The sequence below is a fragment of the Anser brachyrhynchus genome (assembly GCF_964034855.1).
Source record: "Anser brachyrhynchus genome assembly, chromosome: 9".
Classification (NCBI taxonomy): Eukaryota; Metazoa; Chordata; class Aves; order Anseriformes; family Anatidae; genus Anser; species Anser brachyrhynchus.
The window spans coordinates 22156092-22182499 of NC_137703.1; the positions used below are offsets into that span (position 1 = coordinate 22156092).

At 45.7% G+C, this 26408-nt stretch overlaps 1 long non-coding RNA gene across 6 annotated transcripts in view; it reads left to right on the forward strand.

The window, feature by feature from the left end:
* LOC308200030 overlaps positions 1 to 20094 on the forward strand; it is a 101319-nt gene extending 81225 nt beyond the window's left edge. For 5 of the 6 annotated variants that reach the window (XR_013955174.1, XR_013955175.1, XR_013955176.1 and 2 more), the window contains one exon: positions 6048 to 7924. This is a non-coding gene — a long non-coding RNA (uncharacterized lncRNA). Of the gene's footprint in view, positions 1 to 6047; positions 7925 to 19453 lie in introns of those variants that run through there. The other variant, XR_013955177.1, reaches the window with a different exon arrangement.
* The last annotated feature ends 6314 nt before the right edge of the window (positions 20095 to 26408 follow it).

Below are 26408 nucleotides of genomic sequence, written 5' to 3' on the forward strand. Positions count from 1 at the left end.
ATCGAACCAACCTTTTAAAACTGAGATTACTCATTTAAATCCAATTGGAAAAGATGGTGATGGTAAGGAGACAAATGTCTAGGAATTTGGGCAGCTAAGTTATATTCGTCAGACACAGGCTTTTAAGTCTGGTCATTTCCCTATTGATTACAAGTTTGGGGCTGTTCGTAGAGATCAGTTCGTTGGCCTAGACGTTACAGATTGGTGTGAGCTTTTCTATTTCCTTGCAAAATGTGCCACTAGGATGGAACATCTTGTGCTCCTCTGTTTCTTGTTGCTAAGTACCCATTCTTCACAGTTGCACCTTAAGGTATAAATTTAATAATCCTGTGCTGTTTACTCTCTTTCGTACAGAGCCACAAGATTTCCAGTAATATGAAGGAATATATATATTTTAAGGTCAAATTGTACATTAATCCATCTAAGTTGGAGAGAATCATATTATTGAACTGGTTTCCCAGCTGGTCTAGATTTCTATGCACGTATTGAAATTAACTGATGTTTGCCAGTTGGCCTAATATTAATTTGATGCTTTGGAAAGTGCATTTTTTTCTGACAAATGCTTTATTGGAAAGAAAATGAATGGCAGAGAAAGAAAAACAGGATTTCAAATTCTAAATCACTATTTTTCCTGGAATATTATCTTGCTTCTATGAAGATAGCTTGCCTTGAAGCTTAAGACCTGGGCAAATATCAACACTGCTATGTTGTAACAGTGCGAAGAAAACCCAACCAAGCAACAATAAAAAAAAAAAAAAAAGTTATACCATTTCTATTGTGATGAATGTCAGGGATCCATACTTATGGATCTGTGGAAAGCCTAAAATCCTGACACAATTTATATTGTTTCCTTATATTAAGAGCTTTAACAATGGACCACAGCTGTGTTGCTGTGGTATTTAACACTCCTGCTTTGGATTTGGTACCTAAGAGCAAAACTTATCTGCCATTTTGACTTCTCAGGTACTTAAAGGGTTATGGAGAATATCTGTGTTGTAGAAAAATGGGAGTGTGTTATATACGGTTCCTATTTGTTGCATGACATCTTTGCCCTGCTGAATAAGTTAAGATGTTGACTTAGATACCCTGCATGTCTAGAGAATTCTAAGAAGTTTGCCTTTCTCTGAACCTTCTTGCCTTGCACTTATTTTTCCAGTGAGTTTAAGCAAGAATCGCACTTTAAAAATGTTTGAATTCTAGTTATATTCACTTCTGGAGCTGGCCAAGAACATTCAGGTTTGGGACAACCTTTCCTTGTTTTCTTGTGAATCAAAAAGGTGCACTGTATTTTTCCACTACATATTTGCAGAAACAGTTATTGCCAGTTCTCTAAATTAAATCAGAGCAAGTCAGCATTTTTTGGTTTGCTTCAAAGTATGGTTAACAAAATAGCTCCCTAAAGCACACAACGATTTTTGGTTTTGTTTCTCAAGATGAAATGATGGAAAAAGGGCCATTGTTTGGGATCTGCAATGGGACCTTCAATGGCAGAACCACACATTGTCAGACAATTGTGTTTGATGAGCTGTGCATCTAAACACGACCATCTCCAAACACATTCAAATACTATGTGCGATATTTGAATTTTAGCAGAGTACTCTTCTTTTTTCCCGTGTGTTTCTTTTTTGCTCACAGTTTCTCTTTGCTCTTTCAAGAGTTGGGGGTTTTTTAGAAAGCTGCCAATGAGTTCCCATTACAGTTTGTTACTGAGCACCTCAGAGCTATGGGAAAGTACACAGGAACACTCTGCTCTTTCACTTCAAGTGGGTAATTAACTGCCTAAACTACTTGTGGACTTCTTTCAAATCACAGAATTGTTTAAGATATGATAGATGACCAGGTATTTTCAGAGAAATGTTAATAATAACGTAATGTACATCTTCTGGTAGCAATGAAATTTTTATTTTCTGGCTGCCTTCATTCCAGAGCAAGGCTATGGTTTTGCTATCTAAGGAAGGATATCACAGTAGGCATGCTGTGTGCCATCAGTCCTCCATGAAGATGCTATGTTCAACTCAGTATAATTTCTAAGAGCCCCTTCTTAGGGAATGCTGTCAAAGTCTTTTGTAGGGCTGTCTCCCATCCCATAGGAAAGGAAATTCAAGATGTGTTTCCTCTTGCCAAGCAAGTCCTTCAGCCTGGGAAATCTTGGCAATAATTCATGATAGCCTGAGCTGATCACCCACTTTGGGTGATTTGGCGAGGTAGAATAGGTTGGGCACTATCCTCTTGAAGGCTAAGCTTTAGTTGGCAAAGAGGTAATAGTTAAGGTGATCTTTTCCAGTCCAGCAGCCAAAGCACTTTTTTAAAGTGGTCTCTATAAAGCACTTAAAAGTTTGTAAACACAGCAAATAGTTAAAAATAACCATTGTTATTTCTTTATTGTTTTTTTCTAAATGCCTTGAACTGTACGTTCTAATCTAAGATGATTAAGAAATATCTCCTCATAACCCTTCCCGCAAATGTCCTTTATACACTACTGAAAGAACTATCTACTGCTTTAGCATAATACCCTCACAACTTGCTGTATATTGGCTCATCTCCATTATGACATCCTTAACTATAATCTGCAGCTGATCTTTTAGGCTTCCCAGTAGGATCAAAGACTATTTCCTAACTATCAAAATGGTTTCCCAAGAGTTTCCTTCCCTTCCTGTGGATTCAGTGCCACCACAGAGTGATTTATTAATTCATTTACTTACCGTTCTGCCATTCTGGTGTTTGGGTTGGTCTTGTTTTGCTTTGTTCTTTTGTTTTGTTTTGTTTTCCTCACGGTTATCTATGTAGCTTAACTTACAGATGCAAATGGCAAGTAGTGTGGACCTGTGCTTTGCTTGCTACATGGGTCTGTACCTGGGACGAGAAGCAAATGCGTTAGTCCTCAGGAGCTCATAGGTCTGGACCAAAGGGTGACCTGTAAGTTAGAAACATGCTGTCATGGGGAAAATGCATGTTTATGATGGGGAGAGGGGAGAAGGGAGAAATATGCCATTTCGGGTGAATAGCTCATTTCTATTTTCTGTGTTTACCTCACTGCTGTGCCAAAAACAGGCAAGTCTATGATCTATTCCTCTATTGAGAGAGATGCAAAGAATAAAGACGGGCGTCAGGCTGCAAAGAAAAAGCAGAGTGAGTTGGATCAATCCAAAAGCACTTACCCACTCCAAAGAGCAGAAATAAGAACAAAAGGGATAAACAAAGAAACCTAAATCCCACATCAGCAGCCCAATATTAGAAGGATGATTAAGATTATGGGCCTAAGGGAATGTGTACGTTGCAATACTGAACGTGGAGTACCTAACTTTTAGGCTACCTAGAAAAGTTGGCAGGCCTGACTGACCTGTGCAGGCTGTGTGTAAGATATTGCATTGGTGAACTGAAGGCGTGGGGATGCTGTGCAGGTAACTGTCTCCAGAAGCCATTAGGAAATGCATGTAAGCAACTTACAACTGCAGAGGAAATAAGATGTTTGATGTTGAACTTTGTGTGCCTACACTGATACTAGAAGGGAAAAGGAAGCATAGCTCTACTATATGGGGGAAAAAATGCCAACTAAATAATCTATGCCATGAGCGTGGATCTCTCTGGCTACATTCTTTCTGTTGTACTACCGGTCTGCATTGAATGGGCGGGTGCTGGAGCCATGTCAAGGTTACTTGGTTCTTCATGTGAGATTTACTGACTGGCAATAATTCTGAAATTATCCTGGACAAGAACAGGAGCTAGCAAAGCATGTCTGTGATGTGTCCATAGTAGTCCTTCTGCTTCTGAGGTGGGTGCTGAGAGCCTCTCTAGGTGCTTTTCCTACTGTGACAACAGCCCTTGGAGCATTGCCCCAGCATAACCTGGCAGAGAAATGGTGAGGTGTCCCAGTCCCTCTGATGGACTTCTTTTGTTACGACATACATCCTCTGCCCTCCAAAGGCTGCTCACTGAAATGCTGAATTGCACAGAGATGAAGTCTACTCAACAGAAGGGTGTTCTTAATGCAATTTTTTTCGATTATTAATAATGATAATTAAATCCTTACTTGATGTTTGTTGCAGCATCTACTGAAACCAGAGAGACACATTTCTTTAACTGCAGCAGGTCTCAGATTAAGGCCTTTAGCAACACAGAAATCATCCCTTGTCAGGCCAACATAATAGTTCTCATGGGTCCAAAAAATACTGCCAGTTCCATTCCTGTGCTGGGCCCTGTTTCCCACCTCCAGCCTAAAACACATTCGAGCTTGATGCTGTTGCGGTGCTGTCCATGCACGAAGCTCCCATTCATACAGGCAGAGGAACTAACCTGTCATTTAATCAGGTGGCTTCTTGTTGTGTTTGGTAGGTGACAGCCCTGCCTCATGCTTGGAGCAAGGGTGGCACGGTGTGGCTGTCGGGCAGGCTGCTCTTCTCTAGTCTGAGTAAAGATCGATGTGTGATGGATGACATGGTGGTGCCCATGCTGTCTGTACACCATGCGGCATGGAACCAACCATTGGCAGCTCTTTCCTTTGATATGGATGAAGTTCTGTGAAAATAGTTTTGACTCCTTTCGTATCTTGAAAATCTAGTGCAATGAAACAATGCTGCTTTGGTGGGAAGTGAATTTGGATTTGCGTTTTGACTCTCAGTTGTGCTCTTTGTGGTTAACTAAGCCCTCAAATTAATGAGTCCACATGGTGTTTTTTTCAATATTCTACCCTAAATTTGCACAAAAGTTTGCTCTTAATGAACCCGAGCAAATTCCAGTGCCAGTTACTACTCATCAACCTTTCAGATCCTTTATGCAAATGTGCACATGCCATACCCTGCTCGGCTCTATTTATAACTGAATGCTGCTGCTTTGTGCTGAAATGCTTGCTTATGGCAACCAATGCAATCAGCTAATTCATTAATTAGCCAAAGACTTTTTAACTCTGGTGTTGCACTTCAGCCTTACTGTTCGGAAGAGCAACTGAAAGTTGTTTAGATTTCTAATGAGGCTGGAGTAAAGCTGTTCTGGTAATCAACCCACACGGTTTTTTTCCAACATTTACTATACCATTGCATAATGAATTGAGGCATATTTTTCTCAAAAGAGATGAGAAAACGGATAAAATTTTATAAGCTCCCAGTCTGTATTTCTCTTTCTTACAATTGCCTTTAGAATGAAGATATTTTAATGAGTGCTAATTATACGATCAAAATGTCAAGTATTTGTGTCTCTTCTATGAGAAATGCTATAATCTATGCAAACTCACCAGTATCTCTTTGGATCCCAACAACATGCTGGTGGGCAGCTGTGACCCCCACTGAAAACATGCTTGCAAATCTACCTAAATTAAGGAGAGCAGATGTTAACTAAAGAAAAGAGGATGCAACGTGCCCAGCACACTCTCTCTTCCCTCCTTTGATTGACCAGGCATGAGTATGCTCCCTGCGTCAGGTCGCGTAGCCTGCACAGGGGCAGCACAGGAACCAAGAGAACATTCCCTGGAAGCCCTGCAGTGTGCTGTGATGGTGAGGTCTCTGTGGTGGCAAAGGGAATGAGTGGAGGTCTCTGTGGTGGCAGAGGGAACGAGTACAGGATAGGGCCATGGCTTGAATGGAGAGACTGGTTTTCCTCTTTCCTTTGTTCTGGACAAATTTCTGATTCCTTGCATCGCCTCTAAAATCTGGTGCAAAATACCATGCCAGTACCATCAGAATTGTGGGATGCGCCTATAAATCTTGAGTGTCTCAGGTAAGGCCAGAGATTTGGTATCTGTAACCTAAATGCTGTTAGGGCTTGAATCTGAGACTATTTTCTTGTAGTTCTCTGCTCTTCAGTCTCTGACCTAAGCTTTACTGTTAAGAATTAAAGATTTTTTGTCCAGACCTGACAAGTGAAATGAGTCATGAAATAACGCTAGATAGGTAATTTAACATGGGACTGTAAGATGTTTCAACTATTTTGGTAGCCCATGATTTACAGTCCTGTTTGTGAGACAAATATCCTCTTCGGTTCCTGATTTTCTTGTTTCTTATAAAACTGCCCTGTTCTTACTGTATTTGCAAATATGGTATCCCTTATTTGTGTAGGTGGAAACACATGTGCAATGAGACTACTCGAAGTTATCACCGTCACAAGCCTGGAAGACTATTGGAATTGAGCAGATGGACAGGATGACTATGAGCTCCATGTTTTAAACCACGGGGATGAGCAAGGTGTCAGAAGCAAAGAACTGGGTCAGAAAGGTAATCCCATCGTTCAGTGACTGCTGGCGGGCCACAGGGCACAGCAAGGGGCAGGGAGGGACAAGTTAATGGCAGTATCTGTGTCTCTCGGAAGTGTTCATGCTCTCTATTATTGCAGTGATACACAGGCTTGATTTCTTGAAAGTATGAAGCATGAAAAGTGATGACTTGATCTGTTAGACATGCCTGTGTAATGGTTACCTATATTTTTTGGCCGGCCCTGTCCTCCCACCTCAGACTGAGAGAAAACAGCAGGTCACCGTTTGGCTCGGGGTGGCGTGGGAGACCAGTGTGCGGCCATTTGCTGCACAAAGGTGGCAGCCAGGCTGTCCTGCCCTCCTAAACCTGCTGCCGCATCACACTTAGCCTTCTTTATGGCCCTGCTGCACTTCATGCTGCTGCCAACAGCACACAGCGTCTTGCGTCATTGGCACTGAACAGAGCATCTGCAACAAGAGAAAGATCAGGAAAGAACAGCGTTTCGAAACTCTGCTGTTACAGACAGTTCAGCTGCTGTCTGAAAAGGTGCAAAGGGGCCCTGCTCTGCAGGATGAAAAACAAGCACAAGGGCTGCATGGAGAGAAGAAACTTCATCCTGTGCTGACGCTGCTGGCTGCGTCACTCCCCTTGGCCTGACTCAGCACTGCCACACACACCACACACCTCCCAGCGGGCACCAGCCGCTGCCCAAGCCGAATCGTGCAGGATTCTGCACCTTGCTGGTGGTCCCAAACAGCAATCTAGATCATTCGCTCTTACTGAGCATGGCTGTGTCTTGCTTCAAGCTGCTGCCAAGGGAGGATGCGCGACTGCCGCGCTCCCTGCAGCGGGAGATGCTCTCGTGCTTCAGCAGTGCTGTTGCCATGGCTTTGTCCTGGTGTACATGAGATCAGAGGCTGGCTCCCTGCCACCGAGCATGGCATTTGCAAGAACTGGACGGAATTATGCTTGTCATTGTTTGCTTTTTGTTTTTCCCGAGCAAGAGTAACAATAGTACTGCTGACCAAACCCTCACCTTGAGAAAGATGTGGTGTCAGTGTTTTCTTACGGAAGCCCAACAGAACTAAAACAAACCGGAGGACCAGTCCCTAAATCTGAACGCTGTGGCTGTGTTTTCAGTGCTTTCATCTTCAGTGGCATGTTTAACAACTCTTGTTGTTGCTTGGCTAAGTGAGGACTGGGAGGCAGAAGACCCAACACCAACTCTCCAGCTCTGCCAGAGATTCTGGGTAGATCAGGGTAAATGGCTGGATCTCTTGATGCTATTTGTCCCCTTCCAAAAAGGAGAAGGAACTGTATGTAACTTCTGCATTTTGAGTCTTTAGATGATATTGATGAGATCCTGGAGTGGTTCTGCAACAGCCCTCTACTAGGAGCGTATGGGGCAAGAATCAGATTTTTAAATTGCTAAGTATATGAGTGCAGGAAGGCGATGCAGGTGTAGGTAAGGTAGTAAGGAGACAAACCTGGTGAACAAAGAAGTTTCTCTGATGCCCTTCTCTTAAGTGGTTGGAAATATTTTTTGGAACAGGGATTTTCCTTTCCTTTATGCATGTATATCATGTGTATACTGAATTCAGCTGTGCATTGTATATGCACAGCATTCAGAACTTGGGGCTGTGGTATGAATAATTGGGTAGGTTGAACAAAATTTCCTCCATTTAAAATGTTGCAAAGTTTTCTGAAAAATGTTAAAATTAAAATACATTCATAAATGTTGAGCCTCTAGCATTCTGTATATGAGGAGACAGCTTCCTGTAAGAGAGTTATTTTTTATTTTCATTATCCTTTTATGAAGGCTTAAATTATCTTGAGTTATTCAATAAAACCCACAAAATTGCTCTTTACGCAATTACTCAGAGAGAGTGTTCCATTATGTGACAGTCACACAACCACATAATATCCCTTTCATCTATAACTTTCTGCTACTTTTGCCCACTAAGTGTCTGAGAAAGTAAGGCAGGATTAAAATATTCCAATGGACACATGCTGGCCTGGGTGTTGATCATGCCCAGGGAAAAAATCAACAGATTACCACATGGTCCAAAGAGGCCTATTTGTTAGGAGAAATAGTGCGGATGTGCCAGATTGCCCTAAACAGGATTGTGTGATTTGACTTGCTTTCATAACTTCAGAGCATCTGATTTCTTTCTTATCCTAAGCACTGATCTTCTGGTGGCTGAGTTTTCCTGCAGTCTAGTATCCAGAAAGTACCCAGAAAGAAAGATGGTAGCACCAAGCATTGAGACAATTAAACTTTTGACTAAGGACTCGGTGGGTTTTCAGGAGCACTTAAACGCATGAGTTTGAGAGTCTTATTTTTGGAGCCTGGTCCTTTTGGATTCCAACCTGTAAAAGAAAGAAAACATCACTTCTCCATGCCAGTGAGGTACTGTGAGCATAAGTATGTTAAAAATCACGAAGCACTTCAATACTGTGGTAATGGAGGCTATATAACAAGGATGGGCAGAAAACCAAGAAAGCTTTTTATATATTTCAATTTAGTTTTTGAAATCTAACGACACTGAGCCAAGTCCTTGGTGGGTATAACCAGTTTCACTGAATCATTGAGAACCAGGCTGGTTGAAAATTTTGCAGACGTTTCTATGATGTGAGCTGCTTAGCCTTACAGCCACATGAGAAGGCTTTCCAGTGAGACCCTGGGCGCGGTGCTGCAGCCGTAGATTGCCAGAGCCACACTATGCACCAGTGAGATGCTCCGAGATGTGCACCAGCCGTGCTTGGTCAATGGAACTCATGGATTTATTAAGTCTTGAAAAGCCCCCAGGGAGGATAAAAGGCTGGATAATAAACCACCTCCGAAAATATGGCATTTTAAGGTATATCAAAGTTTCCTTTAAGAAAGGCAAATTACATTTTTACTTTTGATGTCTGCAGGCTGAATCTTTTTCAGCCTAAGATCCATTAAAGGACTTACTGTACAGGGCTGACTGAGTGAATGGTTTAATGATAAACAGTCAAACAGCGCCAAAGCCTGAAAAGCTGCAGGTGCAGGTCCCCCAGCAGGGCTCTTTGAAGTCATACTCAACTTTGAAGTGCTCATCAGGTTTTACCTTCACCTTCCAGCAAGCCTCCCGGCTAGCCAGAAAGATTTCCCATCTGTAGCCTTGTTGAAGGCCAGTGGGTAGGTGCTGAGGGCATCTTCGCTTCCTCGGTGCTCGGGGGAGGCTGCAGAAGAGCCACGCTGAAATCTCAGCTCTTTAGGAACAGTTTGGAGTTGGGTGACTTTTGAAGTTTTTCCTGTCTTTATTAGAGCTTCTGGGGGAAATACATATATAAATAAAAAGTAGGTTCTCCCCAGTGCACTTAATAGATCAGCTTCATTTGGGGGGAATTGGGGGGTTTTGTTTTAAATTTCCAAAGCAAACTGCTCAGTTGAAGTAACTGATTAGCAACTGATTAAAATACAGAGGCTCATGGCCACATCCTGTTGCAGGCTTGTGCATCTTATCCTTGTGAGAAAAATCTCAATAATTTTCTTCAGGCAGGACCATCTTTGTTTCTCACATCCTTATTGCCTGTTTCTTAGGCACAAATAGTCACTTTCAACTTCATGTCCAGGATGTGCTAAATGTTGAAATTTTCTCTCTTTGATGGTGAAAGATACACTACAGGTTAACCTTTAGTATGTTTGATTCTTCCGTGAACTTTGATATGTGCAGTTACTCATAGATCTGTGTGAGAATATTCTGTGTGTAGTAAAAGCCGATTCCTTTATTTAATTCAGTAAGTATTCACCTAAAATGCAGATTCATGTCTTTATATTAGGAGAAAACAGACTTCATAAATTGCAGCCTTTTATAAAACCAAGTTTCCAAATGTCTTCAAGATCAAACATAAGGAATGAATCATTTAGTCAAGCCTGTGGTTCTTCGATTGGGTGTTGAATGAATGTGCTTTAATTCAAACCCTCTCAGGGCCGAGTTTCAGTCAGAGCGTTAAAACAAATGCTTGCTCATCTTGGAGCAGAAATGTTCGTCACTGGGCAAAAGTTAGAAAACATTAAAATGTAAAACTAAAATAGCAAACTAGCAAATAAACAAAACCAGGGAAGTATTTTCTTGCCCAATTGTGTTTTTATATATAATAAAAATTCTGCAGATTCTGGACAGGCTGGGTGAGGTGGTTGTTCCCTATTCCCTACAAGCCAGGTTTGTAAATTCGGGTCAGATGCTAGCAGTTAATGATGCCCTGATGCTGATAGGTGAGCAGAGGAGAGGCATTTGGAGATGCAGGCCAACGGGGCTCTTCCTCTGGATGATTATCCCAGGGGCAGCAGAGCAGATAATGAAAGACCTGGCAGGGAAGGATTTAAAATGAGGGAGGTGTAGGTTCACGTGTGAGTCATGGTGTGAGGCTGGAAGCAGCGTGCAAGGTGTGCTTGTGATGGGATGAGTCAGAGTGGAAAGATACAGGATGCTCAGGCCGGCGATGGCAGCATGTGCCCATCCCAGTGCCGGGATGTGCAGGTCGTCCTGCTGGCTCTCCAGAGGGGATGCAGCTGTGGAGATGTCTTGTCAGGAGACCTGAACTCCAAGCTGGTAGGACATGAGCAGGCTCTGCAAGGGAAGCATGGTTTTGGCTTGGCTCTGGACTCAGCCTGCTCAGACATGGTTTGGTCAGGGTGTTCTTTCCCCACAGAGCTCATGGGGTTGTTTTCAGGGTCTTGAGTCAATCTTCTTGTTTCTCTCTTGCTTGTGCAGAGCAACTCTGGAGCCCATGCTGAGATGCTTCAGGTCCCATCCTTTCCTCTTGGCTCCTCCAGTGCCCATGTTGTGCCCATGGTAACAAACACCAGAAATCACCCTGGGCATGCCAGGGCATTACAGCTGCAAGAATTTCCCTTGGGTGTGCTGTGTAGGTAAGCCAGGCCACCTGCACTTACATTGAAGGGCCGTTTCAAAGTGGTGCCCAACAGTTTTCCAGCGCAGCTGCCCCACAGCCTGATTCTGCTAGAAATGCTCATCTATTAGTGATGCCCTGCTGGGAAAAAAAAGGAAAGCAGGGAGGCAGGGCACGAGCTGATGCTGCGGGCAGAGTGGCTGGGGCTGCCTCATTAACGCCTCTGGCTTGAGCCGCTGCTGCTCTGCCTCCCTGTTGCTACGGCAGGTTTCTATGGCAAAGGCCCACCAAGAAAGTGAGAATTACAGAGAGTTAATGTTCCAAACAGATGAGCCTGATGTTGACAGCTGGCTTCTTCAGGGGAAAAATGAGCTGCCAGAAAGGGAGACTGGCCATCAATACATATGAGATCCAAAAATTATTGCTTTACCAAGACCTACCAATACCTAAGACTGATACCCAAGGAGCACCTCCTTCAGCAGCCTAGAGTGGTCCCACAGTGTAACTGGTCTATTTTCTGTGTGCTGCAGAAACCCAGAAGCACTTATGTCTTGTCCTAGTGCTCTGAGGTACCAGTGGTACCAGCAGCAGTGCCTTTGGGCATGCCAGCCTAGTGCCTCCTGCAGGAGGCCGCTAACCAGGCCCTGCATCTCCCACACCTTCACAGGACTGAACACCTCGTACTTCTTCTCAAGAAAGCGTTTTAACCTTGTTCCAGATTAATGTGTTCTGGGAGGGACAGAGCTCCTGCTCATGAGAAAGCAGTGGCGGGTTCCTGGGACCAGATAGCAGAGAACAAAAGGACACTTGGCTCTCCGGGTGGTGAGCAGGACATTTTCCTGGGGTTCAGTCCTGCTCCGGAGGAGCCCTGTGGCCCATCAGAGGCTGGTCTCCTGTCCTCACAGCTCATTGCAAGGACTACCTGGTGGTCGGCTGCATTGTGGATGGGATTATATGAAATGGCTGCCTGGGGAGCAGGCTCAGAACAGGAGGGAGCCTCCAGTGCTACAGCCTTGGAAAATGTGGTGTGCCTCACTGGCATCAGTATGCTGAACCCCTCAGTCTGTTGTTACGCTATCGGACATTGGTGCACATGGAAAATGGGCAGGTCTGGATGCAGCTTTCAAAGCCAGCTTTCTCGCAGCTGGACAGCCCTTCCAGGCAGGAGCCAGGCCCGTACAAATCGGACTGCCAACTGCAGCACCCACATCGAGTGCAGCACAGATTCCTGATAAAGGTGTGTGAAATCTCATAAAGTCTGTTTCTGCTAATGGTCTTCACTTTGCTCCTTTATTTATATATATCCACTCTTTCTGAGGCAGTCAGAAAACGAAACTCCTGAGGTAAAATAAGTGGCTGGTTGCAACTTGGCACTTCTGCTCAGCTTTTCCATCTCGCTCTGTGGTGCACAGGTCGTGGTTGGCCTTTATGCAGCTGATTAGAAGAAAAGTGGTTAGAGTAAAAGCCTGCATTAAGGCCGGCTGCTGCCTTCAGTTGGTGCGATCAGAGAAACACTGGGGTCGTGGCCGTGCCTGCCCTCCAGCCCCCTGGGGCCAGCAGTTGGAGGCAGACGGGGGGGAGCAGGACTCCAGGAGCCCTCTGTGAGAGGTACCGCAATGGCCGTGCCATGGTCCTGCCTCGCTATGCTGGGTGTCCCTGCCCCAGAGCGCCCAGGGACTGGTGGCACTGGCTGAGGAAGCTCACCCACCAAGGGGGGCTTCTCACGCGGGCGGTGATGGTGGAAATTTGGTTCAAAGCTTACCAGCCTGTGTGCGTGAAGCAAGCTGAGGCCCATGGCTAGACTTCTGTGTTTCCAGAGGGTGGGTTTCTGGATTGCACTTTTGGGTTTAGAAGCTTGATGTCCTCCAGGATGTCACCCAAAAGGGTCTCACCGTACGGTGGATGCAGCTCAGACCTCACCTAGAACCTCACGCTTCATTGGGTTAAAAACTGGCTGGATAGCCGGGCTCAAAGAGTTGTGGTGAATGGTGTCAAATCCAGTTGGAGGCCGGTCACTAGTGGAGTCCCCCAGGGCTCAGTACTGGGGCCAGTCCTCTTTAATACCTTTATCGATGATCTGGATGAGGGGATCGAGTGCACCCTCAGTAAGTTTGCAGACGACACCAAGTTAGGTGCATGTGTCGATCTGCTCAAGGGTAGGAAGGCTCTGCAGGAAGATCTGGATAGGCTGGACCGATGGGCTGAGGCCAACTGTATGAAGTTCAACAAGGCCAAGTGCCAGGTCCTGCATCTGGGGCACAACAACCCCAAGCAGCGCTACAGGCTGGGAGATGAGTGGTTGGAAAGCTGCCTGGCAGAGAAGGACCTGGGAGTACTGGTAGATAGGCAGCTGAATATGAGCCAGCAGTGTGCTCAGGTGGCCAAGAAGGCCAACAGCATCCTGGCTTGCATAAGAAGCAGTGTGGCCAGCAGGTCTAAGGAGGTGATTGTCCCCCTGTACTCGGCTCTGGTGAGGCCGCACCTTGAGTACTGTGTTCAGTTTTGGGCCCCTTGCTACAAGAAGGACATCGAGGTGCTCGAGAGAGTCCAGAGAAGGGCAACGAAGCTGGTGAGGGGTCTGGAGAACAAGTCTTACGAGGAGCGGCTGAGGGAGCTGGGGTTGTTCAGCCTGGAGAAGAGGAGGCTCAGGGGAGACCTCATCGCTCTCTACAGTTACCTTAAAGGAGGCTGTAGAGAGGTGGGGGTTGGTCTGTTCTCCCATGTGCCTGGTGACAGAACAAGGGGGAATGGGCTAAAGTTGCACCAGGGGAGGTTTAGGTTGGATATTAGGAGGAACTTCTTTACTGAAAGGGTTGTTAGGCATTGGAATAGGCTGCCCAGGGAAGTGGTTGAGTCACCATCCCTGGAGGTCTTTAAGAGACGTTTAGATGTTGAGCTTAGTGATATAGTTTAGTGGAGGACTTGTTAGGGTTAGGTCAGAGGTTGGACTGGGTGATCTTGGAGGTCTCTTCCAACCTAGACGATTCTGTGATTCTGTAGAGCTTCCTTGTGACTATGGGGACAGAAAGGAGACGTCACACTCATCTCACGTTATCTGAAAGTAAGCTACCTGAGCCAAGATAAGCCAATCTTTGCCTAGATAAAATCATTTTCTCAAATTTACAGAGGACTTTGTTAAAATTTTCATCCCCCTCGCTTCTCATGCTCTCAGATGCTCAGTTGTAGGCTTGGAAGGAACTTAACTTGCTTCCTAAGCAGGAAGATCATTGCTGGGAAGCACTTTTCAGCCTGTTGGTTTTAAGAGGTACAATAAACTGTTGTAATGGGTGTGCCGATGCTACAAACTGTACCACGGGATGTGGAAAGATACTGCATTTGTGAAATAGGCTCTGATTATTCTGACAGTGTCTTTGCTCAGAGATGCTTACCACAAATAAGAGTTATGATTTTTTAATAGGTATTATTCATAATTTAAAGATGTAGCTTAAAGACATTACAGACTGTTGCCAGAGTAGTGATGTATGGTCTGCAGAGGCTTACTCCGCGTTAGATGATATTGTAAAAGTGACTTAAATCTCCACCCTCTGTTAAACAAAACTCCAAATGCCATTGCTGTTTACACTGCTAGCAAAGCACTCAGTAGCGATGATCTGAGTTCTGATTGTTCACCAGCCCCAGCAAGCAGCAGGCAGATTTACATGTTGGTGAAAACGGGCTCATTATCTCCAGCAGTAAATTCCCCTCGTAAAGACTCTTGTGTGCTCAAGCTGCAAATGGAGTTTGCATATACTGTAATGAAACATATTTCCTAAATACTCTCCTAAGTGTTTTAACATCCCTGATCCTTTCTCGTTCCTAAATGCCTGATAACTTTCCTCCTTAACAAGCCCCGCACAGGCTCACTTTCTCCAGAAATGCAGCCAAAACAGCAGAGCTCTTGTGATTCCCTGTTTGCAGTCTCCTAGAGAGCTGGCTGAGGCTGAACACATCTGGATTAGAGCAAGGGACACAAATGTCTCCTGCAAGGCCCTTTGGTGGCCGGCTCATGTCCGTGCAGGCACAGTCTCTGGCTCAGGAGCACGCAGGGTGCCCCGGGGTCAGGCACCCCACACATGGGTGCCCTCAGGTGCTGGTGGCAGCCAGAAGCACTGGTGAGCCTTCCTTACATTAGCTTTGTGTTTGCTGCTTTTGAATGTCATGGATTGCACGTGTGCTTTGAGACAGGAAGGGAAGCAGCTCCCGGTCTGCCTCTTCCCTGCTGCTCACTTTTCGCTGCCATTCTTCCTCCGCCTGGGTGCAAGGGACACGGCGGACAGTGCCGTGGTGGCCAGGCACAGTGTTGCAGGTGGCAGTGAACACACGCAGCTGAGTACCACAGTCTGTGTGGAGCCCGAGGTGGGAAACCCATCACCTGATGGCTGCGAGCCGCTGAGGCAGCCCCAGAAACCTGGGGTGCTTTGGAGAGCTCGGGGAGCGTGAAGCACAGCGTCAACTCGCACCAGAGACTACCTGCAGGGAACGGTTCAGGCAGCAACAGCACCACCTAGGTAGAGAAGAAACACAGCACGTGTGACCAGGAGCATGGATTTTGCTTCTTGTCCACCGGTGTGCAAAGCTGCGAAGCAGAGCTCACCCCTCGCTGCCTCGGGCCCGCAGGGGCAGCAGCAGGCCCGAGCCCTCCTTCCCTGGGCAAAGCAGTGCCCTGGGGTGGGGGAGTGCACGCAGCTCGGTGCTGTGCGTGTTGGAGGCCTCTTACCTGCCACAAAAATCCCTTTTTCTGTGTGCAAGTGAGTGTATGGCAACAGTAGAAGATGGCACCACATCTATTTGCTGGTAAATAGCTGTCTGACAGGGCCCCAGCAGGCCGAGCTCCCGGAAATCCACGAGCCCCTTGTTCTGTCATTTGTAGAGTGATTCTTTGCATTCAGGCACACAGGGAAGGCACAACACAGTTACAGCTCAGCTAATCTCACTAATCTTCTTTTAATGAATCTGTTTCAGCAGAATTTCATTTCCACTTGCACAGTCAACCCGAGAAAGGCAGATAGTCCTGCAGAAAGAAATCACCCCAGCAGAAAATCTCTCTGGAGACCAGGCCTGGGAGGCAGCAGACGGGCAGCAAAACAGATGAATGATGGTAACAGGAATGGAAATTGAATAACAGTTTACACTGCCATCTCTCCTAAGTCGCTTGCTCGTTCTGCATGTGCCCATGTGAATAAGCAATGGTGCAGAGGCTGCTGCTGCTGCCAACGGGAGCCGGCGTCCTCTCAGGGCTGGTGGGGCACCGGTCTGTGCCTGTGCATGCCCTGGAGAGCATCAGGAGGTCGAAGCAGCTGCCTTAGGTCTCTGGATGTGACTGCAGCTCTCACTTATGCTGGGTGCTTTGGGTTCTGTTCTTTTCTAATAACCCCCCTTTAGACGCACCTCCCTGCCTCCAGGCACAGAGCTGGTCCTGGGGCTGTGTCACCAAACTCCCACATGGTAGCTATAAGCATCCTGTTACAGCTATGTTGTTTTCACCAAAATCTTGAGTAATTTTCCTATTTTAAGCATAGGAACATACTGAAATATTTTCTAGGAACTGTGGAAAGGCTTAGGAGCTTAGTGCCCAGTTAAGGCAGATTTTAACACAAGATTAAAAAGACGCATTAGAAACAGGAGGGAACTTGCAGACCTTTCTTTAAGGACAGGCCCTATTTCACAGACATGGGCTCTGAAGATTAGAACAAAGTCTGGGAGATGCTGGTGGTTGTGGTGGACTCCTATCGAGCTCAGTGCAATCAGATTTTCACCATAAATTTGTTTCTATGCATTTATTAGCAGAGCATGGTTAGGCAAGTGATAACAAACTTTGCTACAGCTCTGCAAAGAGTGAGACCAGAATGTAATAAAATATTTTCCCTGTAACAGCTAACGCTCTGAACCCCACTCAGAAAATGACTTGTGAGGTGCTCAATAGCAGGGGAGAGGAGCCAGTGCTCCCCGGGGAGAGGTGGACCTTGGGGAACCTTGCCTGGTGCTGCAAGCAGCTGGCCACATGGGTTGGGCTCCAGAGGAGACGTGCAGATGTTTCACCAAGAAGTCCCTTATGCATTGCTCCATCTGACAGATATGTGCAGTCATCGGTCTCCTATGAGCACTGTAGCATCAGGTGGGACTCGAAAGCATGGAAGTCTTTGTGGGAGCAGTTCTCCGGCACTGTGATTCACGTCTCATGACTTGGTGCTAGCATCAGAGCGACGGCAATTGCAGGTCTGGGGAAGAATCACCCTGCAAATGAAAAGAATAATTTTCATTAAAGTGAAGTAGATAATTGGCATCTCAATGCTTTAATACGTCCACTTAGAGTCACATCTAATGCTCAGAGGGTATTGCCTGGGGTGGCTGGTACTGCTCTCCGCCTTGCTGCTTTCTTCATGCTCTCAGAAATGGACAGAAAAACAGACTGCAATCAGGGGAACGCTCTCGGCAAATTACTTGCTAAATTGGCCTGTATTCTGGAAATGAACTTTGAAAGTCAGCTGAACTGCTCTGCCAGCATTACTAAATTGAAAATCATTCCAAATTTCAAATCACAGGTGGAGGAAGCCAAGTGGGTCATTCTGGGGACCAGCCTGCGGCTGCTGCATGCTGCAACATGCTTGTGATCCCTGCCAGACTTGATAGGATTCATTGTGCTTTTCTAGTGATGAGAATGCTTGATTTTTAATGTAGAATAGTTTGCATCGAACTGTAGTGCTGTCTCAGTACGTTTGTATTATATTTAATTCTTCAGTAATTCTCTTGCACGAAGAAAGGCAGAAACCCTGTTACAGGTGCTGTCAGCTACAGAAACACCTAGAAATGAGATTGTTTTCTGCTTTCTGGGCTAAAAGAAATGGGTGATCTCTTTTCTTAAAACGATATTATTTTCCTCAAAAATGAAAATCTTTTGAATAAAGCAGACTACAGATTCCTGAAAAGGGAGAAAAACAAACAAACAAACAAACAAAAAACTCCAGAAGCTAAACAGAAAGGAAATTTTCAAAAGTTATTACAGTTTATTTCATCTAGAGATGGTGCTTACCTTCAGCTTGTACTTCATTTTTATGTAAGACCTTTAAAAACAACTTCAAAATACGTATGAAAAAAATGTGTTGAGGGTTGTTTTCTTTTTCCAATTGAAAAAACATTTTATTTTTTGATTCATATAACACATGAATGTAACGATAAATGTACTATGGGTCAGTGATAAGAAAATCTGTTCTTGTGTGGCCCCAGCTACTGCCTTCAGTTTTCCCTACTTGTAAGGAAAGCCTTGGAAAGTTCTAAGGAATGAAAGTTATTCTATTTCTACGGAAAAGGCAGTGCAAAGCCCAGGGTTTTCAACATTTTCATTAACTTTGAAAGATGAGTTAGCTTCATGTAGATGCCTCGTTTTAGGCAGCCAAATATTTTAGCAGTTCCAAATATTTTTAGGACACTGGCATCCCTTGGCCTTCTCTGCAGCTTCTTTCACCAGAAGCCTGCGTTAGCAATGACAGCACTGAGTGGCCAGGGCTGAAGCCTTCCTCGTGAGACTGCCAAGCTGGAGCCCCACTGCTGGTCCCGCTGCCCACATCAGATGTGGTGGCAGAACGGGTCCCTGCACGGCTCAGTCTTAATCCATGAAGGTCAAACAGGTTTAACCCACCAACAGCCACCTGTAGGACCCGCTGTTCTGTAGATCCCCACAGCCTTCGTTATGAGGTACACTGCCATTCTTGTGCTCACCTACCAAGAACTGATAAGGCAATGTGTTCCCTGTTCCTTGGCTTTTGAACGATGTAAAGTAGCAAGCTATAAATCCGACTTTGTACTTGGAGGGTATGTAGGAGGACAAATAATCATCTTGTCAGTCAAATGACTGCTTAAATTGGTTTTCCAACTTAACACATAGCAAAATGCAGCCACTAAAATGTATGGCTCAATAGGTAAAATATGCAATGGGCCTAGAAAAATAGTACATCTATTTTCAGGTGCCACAAAACACATGTTCATCAAGAAGAATATTAAAAAACTCATTTCCTAGGAACATCAGCCTTAGACTGTTTAGGATATCGACTACTGAATAATGAATTGCACAGGCAGAAAAGCGTGCACTGTAAAAGGTGAGCTACAAGGCAATGTCGTTTCCTTAGGAGTAAGGCAAATGCGCCAACAATCTTGGTGTATAACAGCTAAATTCTGCTCTATTTCTGCAGCATGATATGTGAAGGATGTCTTTCTAGAAGGCCACATCTTTTATATGTTTATAAAACAGTCCTCTGCTGCTTTTGGCTGCTTCTTCGGAAAGGTGCTGTAGCATGGGAATTAATTCTAAAAAATACCTACAATCTAAAGACTCATGTTATTTTTTTATTTTATTTATTTCATTTCATTTTTCCCTATTCTGGATGCTTTAGCTGCAGGAGCTGGTCAGCAAGAAGTTTTTCAGCAGTGAAGCAGACTCAGAATTTGTTATGAAGATGATTAATCCAGCTTACTGAATCATGCACTGAGCTGAGCCAGAAGGAAGGAAAATGGCAGAAAAGGAAATTGTGCAACCTTATTAGCAAACAAGTTAGCCAAGAAAGAAACCACTGAGGTGTCAGCTCAAAGACACAAGGCTTCCCAGTGCCTAATGCTGCACAGGAGTCCGCAGGCCTGGCAGTGGACATTTTGCTCTTGCTGATCTGCAGGGAGTCACTTGTCCAGTCTCCCCAAACAACTCCATCAATCTGCCACATGGCCAGGCTGCCAATTACCACTTATTTTCTCCATGGCAGGTGGCGGTAGCCAGGTGACAGGGATGGGAGGCCTCCACAGCATCGTTCATCACCTGTCTTAGGAGAGCATTTCAGTGAGCACACTGCATTAGGTTAAAAATGTAAATGTTGCCTTGAGCTGGGTTAATGAAATAAAGCTAATCTGATTTTCCAGCAGTCGATGCAGATTGGATGGATGGGCAAAGGTGTCTGAGAAGAGTATTGATTACATTGATTGCACTTCAGAATTTTATTGGAAGACTGCTGTCAAAATACTGTTCCTCAGGGACTTGATCCACCTGCCACAATTTGTCTTAGCGTATTTTTTATGTTCAAACTACTTACATCCCTCCGTTCTTGCCTTAGGATGATATCCACGCACACACCAATAATAGCATTTAGTTGTGCTGTTGGATATGTTCCTGTACTTGAACAGTTTTGTGTTTGGGGGGTTACTACTGCAGCCTGGTTGGAAAGGAGACCGGGAGGGCTGAGGGGGTGCTACAAACAGCATCTTGGTGTGGAGCCGAGAGATCTGGGGTCTGACGTGGCCGTCCGTGTGTCAGACAGGGATCGGCTCTGCAGAGCACACAAGGTTAGTCTCCAAGGACTTCACGGCCAAAGCAACGCTGAGGAAACCCAGCCTGGCTTGGTGGCTCCCCACGTGGGGTGACTGCCTGAGGCGGAGGCTGTGCCCTGAGTCCTGCCCCCAGCCTTCTTCCCAGTAGCTAAAGAAGGCCACAGAACAAAATGACCCCTCTGTTGCAGGGGAAGGCCCAGGCGTGCCCCAGGCAGAGCCCTGTGACACCACAGTGGCCCCCACACATCGTCCATCCCTAAGGGTCTGTGTGGCTGCGGTGGCGCTAGCTGCAGCCTGTGCATCCCAGCACCCAGCGAGGAGAGAGTGGGGGCTGACAGCTTTCAGATAGAAATTAGAGAACCAAAAAATATGTGTAAGCAAACTTCAACCTGACCACTGCTTCTAGAGGAAGGTCCAGTGGCATGTATAAGATTAAAGGACTTAAGAGTTCATATAGTACCAACATTTCTGTTGTCTAAATTAACTGGTGGACTATAACGGTATTTGCAGGCTTACATACAGAATAAAATTTTCAGATTTTTTTTTTGTTTTTTCTTTTTCACCTTGTATGTGCTAGTCACTGGTCACTGGTGTGAAGCTCCTGCTTTTTTGCACTTCTTTTGTAGGAAGAAAATCAATTGAGTGTATGTTGGCTCTGAGTGAATATAAATTTGTGGAAAACAGTTTTCCTGTCAGACTGTGTTTGCATCCCAAAACCCACTTACAGGGTTTCAACACATCTCCCCTTGTTACGTCACGTAAATGACAAGTGAGGCACGTTGGTTTTATGCCCTTTAATGATTTATCTTTATTTTCATCTTTGCAGTGTCTGTACATGGTGTTCCTGGCCTGGCTCTTACATCCCCCGTGTGGGAGCATAAGTACTGGTAGCATGTAAGTGCTTTGTTTCTCTGCTCTGACATTTACTAGCAGGTGGCAAAACACACAGCTGCAGCAGAAAACAGGTTCCTTGCAGAAGTGAGGCATTGTGCCTCCAAAGAGCACGATGCTTTCCCTTGGGTCAAAGAGGAGAGAGAGAGGAAAGCATGCACGGGAGGCTTCCTTTTGAATTTAGGGGTGATGGATTTACAATGTCAACCTAAATGGAATCTTTCTTTTGAGCTGGAAACAGACGCACATAAGGGAATCACGATTCTGGAAAGGGTTTTAATAGACAATGAGAAACGAGCATGGAGGGAGTAGCTGCAATGTGCTGCACCTGGAGGACGGACCCAGCAGGCGCAGTGTGCCTGCCCTGCTGTGTGCTGCCGTGCCCAGCTTGGTGCCAGCGTGTGCTTGGGGCAGGAGGAAAACAACCCACAGAGGCTTCACCCAGGTGATCCCAGCCGAGGCTCTGGCAGGGATCAGTCCCACTGCCTCCCGTGGGTGGGATGCCTACTGCTCTGCAGCCACCGCTACACGTGACCCACCAGACTGCCTGCTGGGGCCACCCTCTTTAAATACACACGGCCAGATTGGCATAAAAGCTCTGTTCCCACTTAAATGGAACACCCCACAGCTACACCCAGTGAGATTTAATCCAATTTAAGCACAAAGCAAAACAAATCTGCTGGGCCAACTTTGGTGACATAGTCAGGGAGCCACAAAGGTGGCACGAAGCTCATTACTTCTCCTAGCTCCTGCTCATCTGACCCACCAGCCTCAGCTGTGCGGCACCCCACCCAGGCTGCCTCTTCTGCCAGGGTGCAGCCAGGGGCTCTGCGTTTAGGCAGACACCAGGAAGGTTTTGGGAAGCACATCACAGGGCTGCAGTTGTAGGAGCTGGGGAGTTGCCAAACAACAATTTTCCAGCTCGTCTCCTCTGTCAAGGTGGGCTTGCAGAGCTCAGTGTCTGCAGCACATCTCAGCAGAGGAAGGCAGAGCTCTCTGCACCCGACCACTGATCATTGCTCAGTAGTTCTGCTGAATGGCTGGTGTGAATTTCAAACCCCTGCAATACAGGCATTCACCAGAGTACCTTACATTTCAAAGCAGAGGTCGCTTTTCTTCCTTTGCAAGGGGAAAACATTGTAAGTGAGCCCATAATTTTGAGTACGCTAATTCCAAGACATTTGCAGAGAGTGAGTGGTTTCCTGGAATAACAGCCTCTCTCAAGAGAAACGTCAAGTGCATTTAATCAGTCACATTTAGAGCTCTGCAACATCTGCAAATGAATTATTAATGATCTCAAATGTTTTCAAATGATCCAAAAGTCAGGAATAGTGTGGCTGTTCAGATAATCAGCTCTGATTCAGGGCTTCTCCTTCCCACTTTATGCGCTAGAGACCCTGCACCTGGCTGCTGCTGCTAGCCGGAGTCCTTGCGGCTCGGAGAGACCTCTGCGGAGGCACCGGGGAAGCTGAACAAATGCAAAGTACAGCTGGCACCCGGCTGTGCCTGCCTGGATTTATACATGATTTAGCAAATAGGCACGGATCAGTGGTGTGTGTCCTGGGCGGAGGTGAGGGTGCTCCAGGGAATGCCGTCCCCGTGTGGTGCTCATTGTGTCTGCTGCCCACAGCAGTGCTCCATGCCCACGGTGCGACGTTTGCACTGCAGTGGTGGAAGGCTGTTCTGGGTAGGGTTTACCTGGAGAAGCAGGGTTTGAAACATTGGGCTTCTCATCAGATAGCAATAGCTAAAATACCAAAGTAAAGCCAGGAATTAAAGCACTGCTCAGGATGCCTGTGTCCCAGCCTTGCTTCACCCACCAGTGTGTGAAGAAAGTCATGGCTGCCTCATGTCGCTTTGGGAGCAAAACAAGGGATGCTGTAAAGTGCATTGAGAAACAATAACAACTGCCATAGTGTATGTGAGTCAATCCCCTTTCACTGCAATGTAGAAATACCCTTTAAAAAATAATTGCAACAGTCTAATTTCTTCAAATGAGGTAATGTGGTTACATTAATTTTTGAATCAACAAATGTTGTCATTTCATCGCCCCCAGCTGACAAAATAATGGAGCCATCAAGAAGCAGATATAAACAAAACACTTGAAGTAACATGTGAATTAGTGGGGAAAAAAAATGGTATTAACTCTCATGGATACTAATACAGTGAATTCTGGTGTGTGTACAAAGGAGAATTCCCTCCGGTCTTCAGAAATGTGTTGAGCAGCTTGTTAGATTCAGACCAAATACAGAATTTCTGTTCAATCTTCTTGTTGGAGAGGAGTTGAACCGTGAGAACACTATGAAAGTTACTGCAGCCTTTAAGAATAAGATCTGAGCAGAAAGGTTTTTATCTTCTAGACAAAAGCCACTGATAAACAGAGCGTGCAAACCAGCTGCATCCAGGATGCTGTGAAATTGTAGCACAAAAGGGGAATTAAAACTCTACTCCTTACTTTGGCTGAGTAAAGCTTGCAGGGTGGTCGCTTTATTTTGTACATAATTGTAACAGTAAGTCTATAACTTGGCGGTGTGTCTGCTGTGGCTTATGCAGTCCATGTGCATTACTAACAGCATGGCTTTGTCCCACTACACTCGTAAGGAAAACAAGCGCAGCAAATCAAAGCCCAGCGGCTGTGGGCACTGGAGCAGTTGGGCCCCCGCAGTGTGGCTCTGCAGGGGGTGGCTCTGCGCTGGCTTAACGGAGCAGCTCTCATCCGACGGTGTGTGTTTGGATTGTGATGCCTTGCGAAGTCGGGTGTAACTAGCTGCTCGTCTGCAGGAGCTTTGGTTAGGTACTGAGAGACAGCTACAGCTACCAAGAGGGTGCTGCCTATATGATATTTGCTCATTTCATTTGAAAAAGGAATTGGAGATTCATTTTTTTTTAGAAGTAAAGTACTTCACAAGGAGATTAGCTATTTTCTACATCCAGAAGAGGAAAGGATACTAATGTTGCTTCTCAACTTAAAATCAGCTTGAAACCTCCATGTAGTTCTGTTGCATAACGTGACTTATTTCAAGTTCAACAACTCTTCCCTTTTTATGAAGACAAACCACAAACAACAAAGCCCCTAATGGCTTGCACACTTTGTACATGAGATGTTCTTATAAACTGGTGCAGTTACTTATGCCAAAGCTTGGCTTTTCTGAAGCTTGGTACTTCAACAAAGAGCTGAAGTGAATGGCCTGCCCTTTCTCATCCTTGCATGCCAGACTGCTGCTGGCCCAGCTGTGCGAGAGGCCAGGAGCATCGCTGCAGAGGGGGTCCTCTGGACAACAAGCAGCTCATACGGCTGCCTCGGTGCTCAGAAAGTAAGAACAAGGGAAAAACCTGAAGAAGGAGAAGATTGTAGGAAATCTCCCATAGCTCCCTTTGCAAAGGGGCTACAGGACTCCCACGTCCCCATGCAATGAAGAAGGCAGATTATGGCAAGGTGAGGAATTGGGGGTCACATCCCTTCTGCTTTGAGGTACAACTTTGTTTTATTCTTCTGCACAGTCTCTGTATGAATCTGCCCCATAATGCACATATTTGTATGAGACTTAAAGGTGCTTCAGTTCTTTAGACCCCAAATCATTCTTGTATCCACATTTTTCACTGCGCTCTCCTTGAATAGGAGCCAGGAGGCAGCACTTGTGCCAAACAACTGCTGGGGCTTTGGGGAGCCCAGGGGAAGGGAGTGCTATGAGCTGTGATGGAAGGGAAATGAGACTGTTGGGCTCAGAACTACCATCGGTCAGGCTCGACCATGTTTCCTTTGTGTGGCATCTCGTCTGGGCCCTCCGCACGCCTTGTACATCATTGCCTGGTATGGCCAAGTAGTAACGGCTGGGACGGGACCCGTGAGCCTCATCTCTTCTCTGCAATAAGTCTTTCCAAGACAGGGAGTTAGCTAAGCAGTAGGAATAACGCTAAGTTAACATTTGGTGCCAAACATCATAGTTTTGACACAAACTCAAACATTGACTTTAAAAACAAAACAAACAAACATAAACATAAGCCATGAACCCTACAGCCTACAACCTACAGGCTTTGTTCTCTACTTGAAGAAAACATCAAGCACTCTGAGCCAAGTCCCTCAGGAAGATGCTGAGCTCTTGGGAGCTTCCTTGGCATTAGGGGCCCTGCAGTGCTGCAGTGCTGCAGGCAGGGGCACCAGGGAAAGCGGCGCTCCGAGCCTGTGCACTACTGTGCTGACACCCATGGTGGGGGCCAGCAGGGCTGTGGCGGAGGCCGTCTGAGTGCCATCTTAGCACAAAGCAGAAACAAAGGTTGAGACTGCAAAGCAGTTTTTATGACCGTGTCCTTGGTGTGATGCTCAGCCTGAGCGCTGCTGGGCTGCCATAGCAACTTGTACAGCTCTGGGTGCTGCTCCTCGGGGCTCACTTCAGCTGCCACTGGTGCAGGTGGAGATGCTTTTTTTTAAAACCATCTTTGTATATCCCCATTGAAAGAAATTAAGGCAGCAAAAGAAAAAAAAAAAAAAGGAAAAAAGTAGTTTTCATTTTCAAACTGTGGAAAAAAAAAAAAAAGGATGAACTTTTATCTAGTTTAGCCATGAGGACCTACGCAAGAACCATAGCCAAGATTACTGTTATCCTTGCTGAACTCTGACCAAGCCCTGCTAAAGACATTTGTAATTGTTTAGCCTGGTGTCCCAGTGGTGCTTGTCACTTGCGTTGAACAGCACATCTGTAACACCTCTATGCCTCCAACTGAGGCTACGAGTGCCGAATCCATGCACAGGCTCCTGCAGCTCTGCCTCCTGCTGCGTGGTCCTGCCCCAGCACAGCCCCAGCTTCAGCAAGGCATCCGTCCCCACCGAGGGGTTTGCCCAGCCCTGCCTGGAGCAGTATTAGGATCAAGCAGAACGACAACATTAGGAAGCAAAGTGATAAAAGTGATACATGTATATTTTTAAAGCACATTTTTGTTTTGAGTAAAATACAGTGATTCCACATTGCCAGTGTCACATGCAAGTACTGCTGGAATAGCAACAGGTTTGTCCCTCCTTAGAGTACGGATGCAAAATTAACTCTTGCATGTTTTCAACTCTATACTTAATGTTTTGACTCATTCAAGTAAGAGAAGAATTTTAATGTGGCCCAAAGCAAGAGCTCTGGCTGAACTCCTATCATC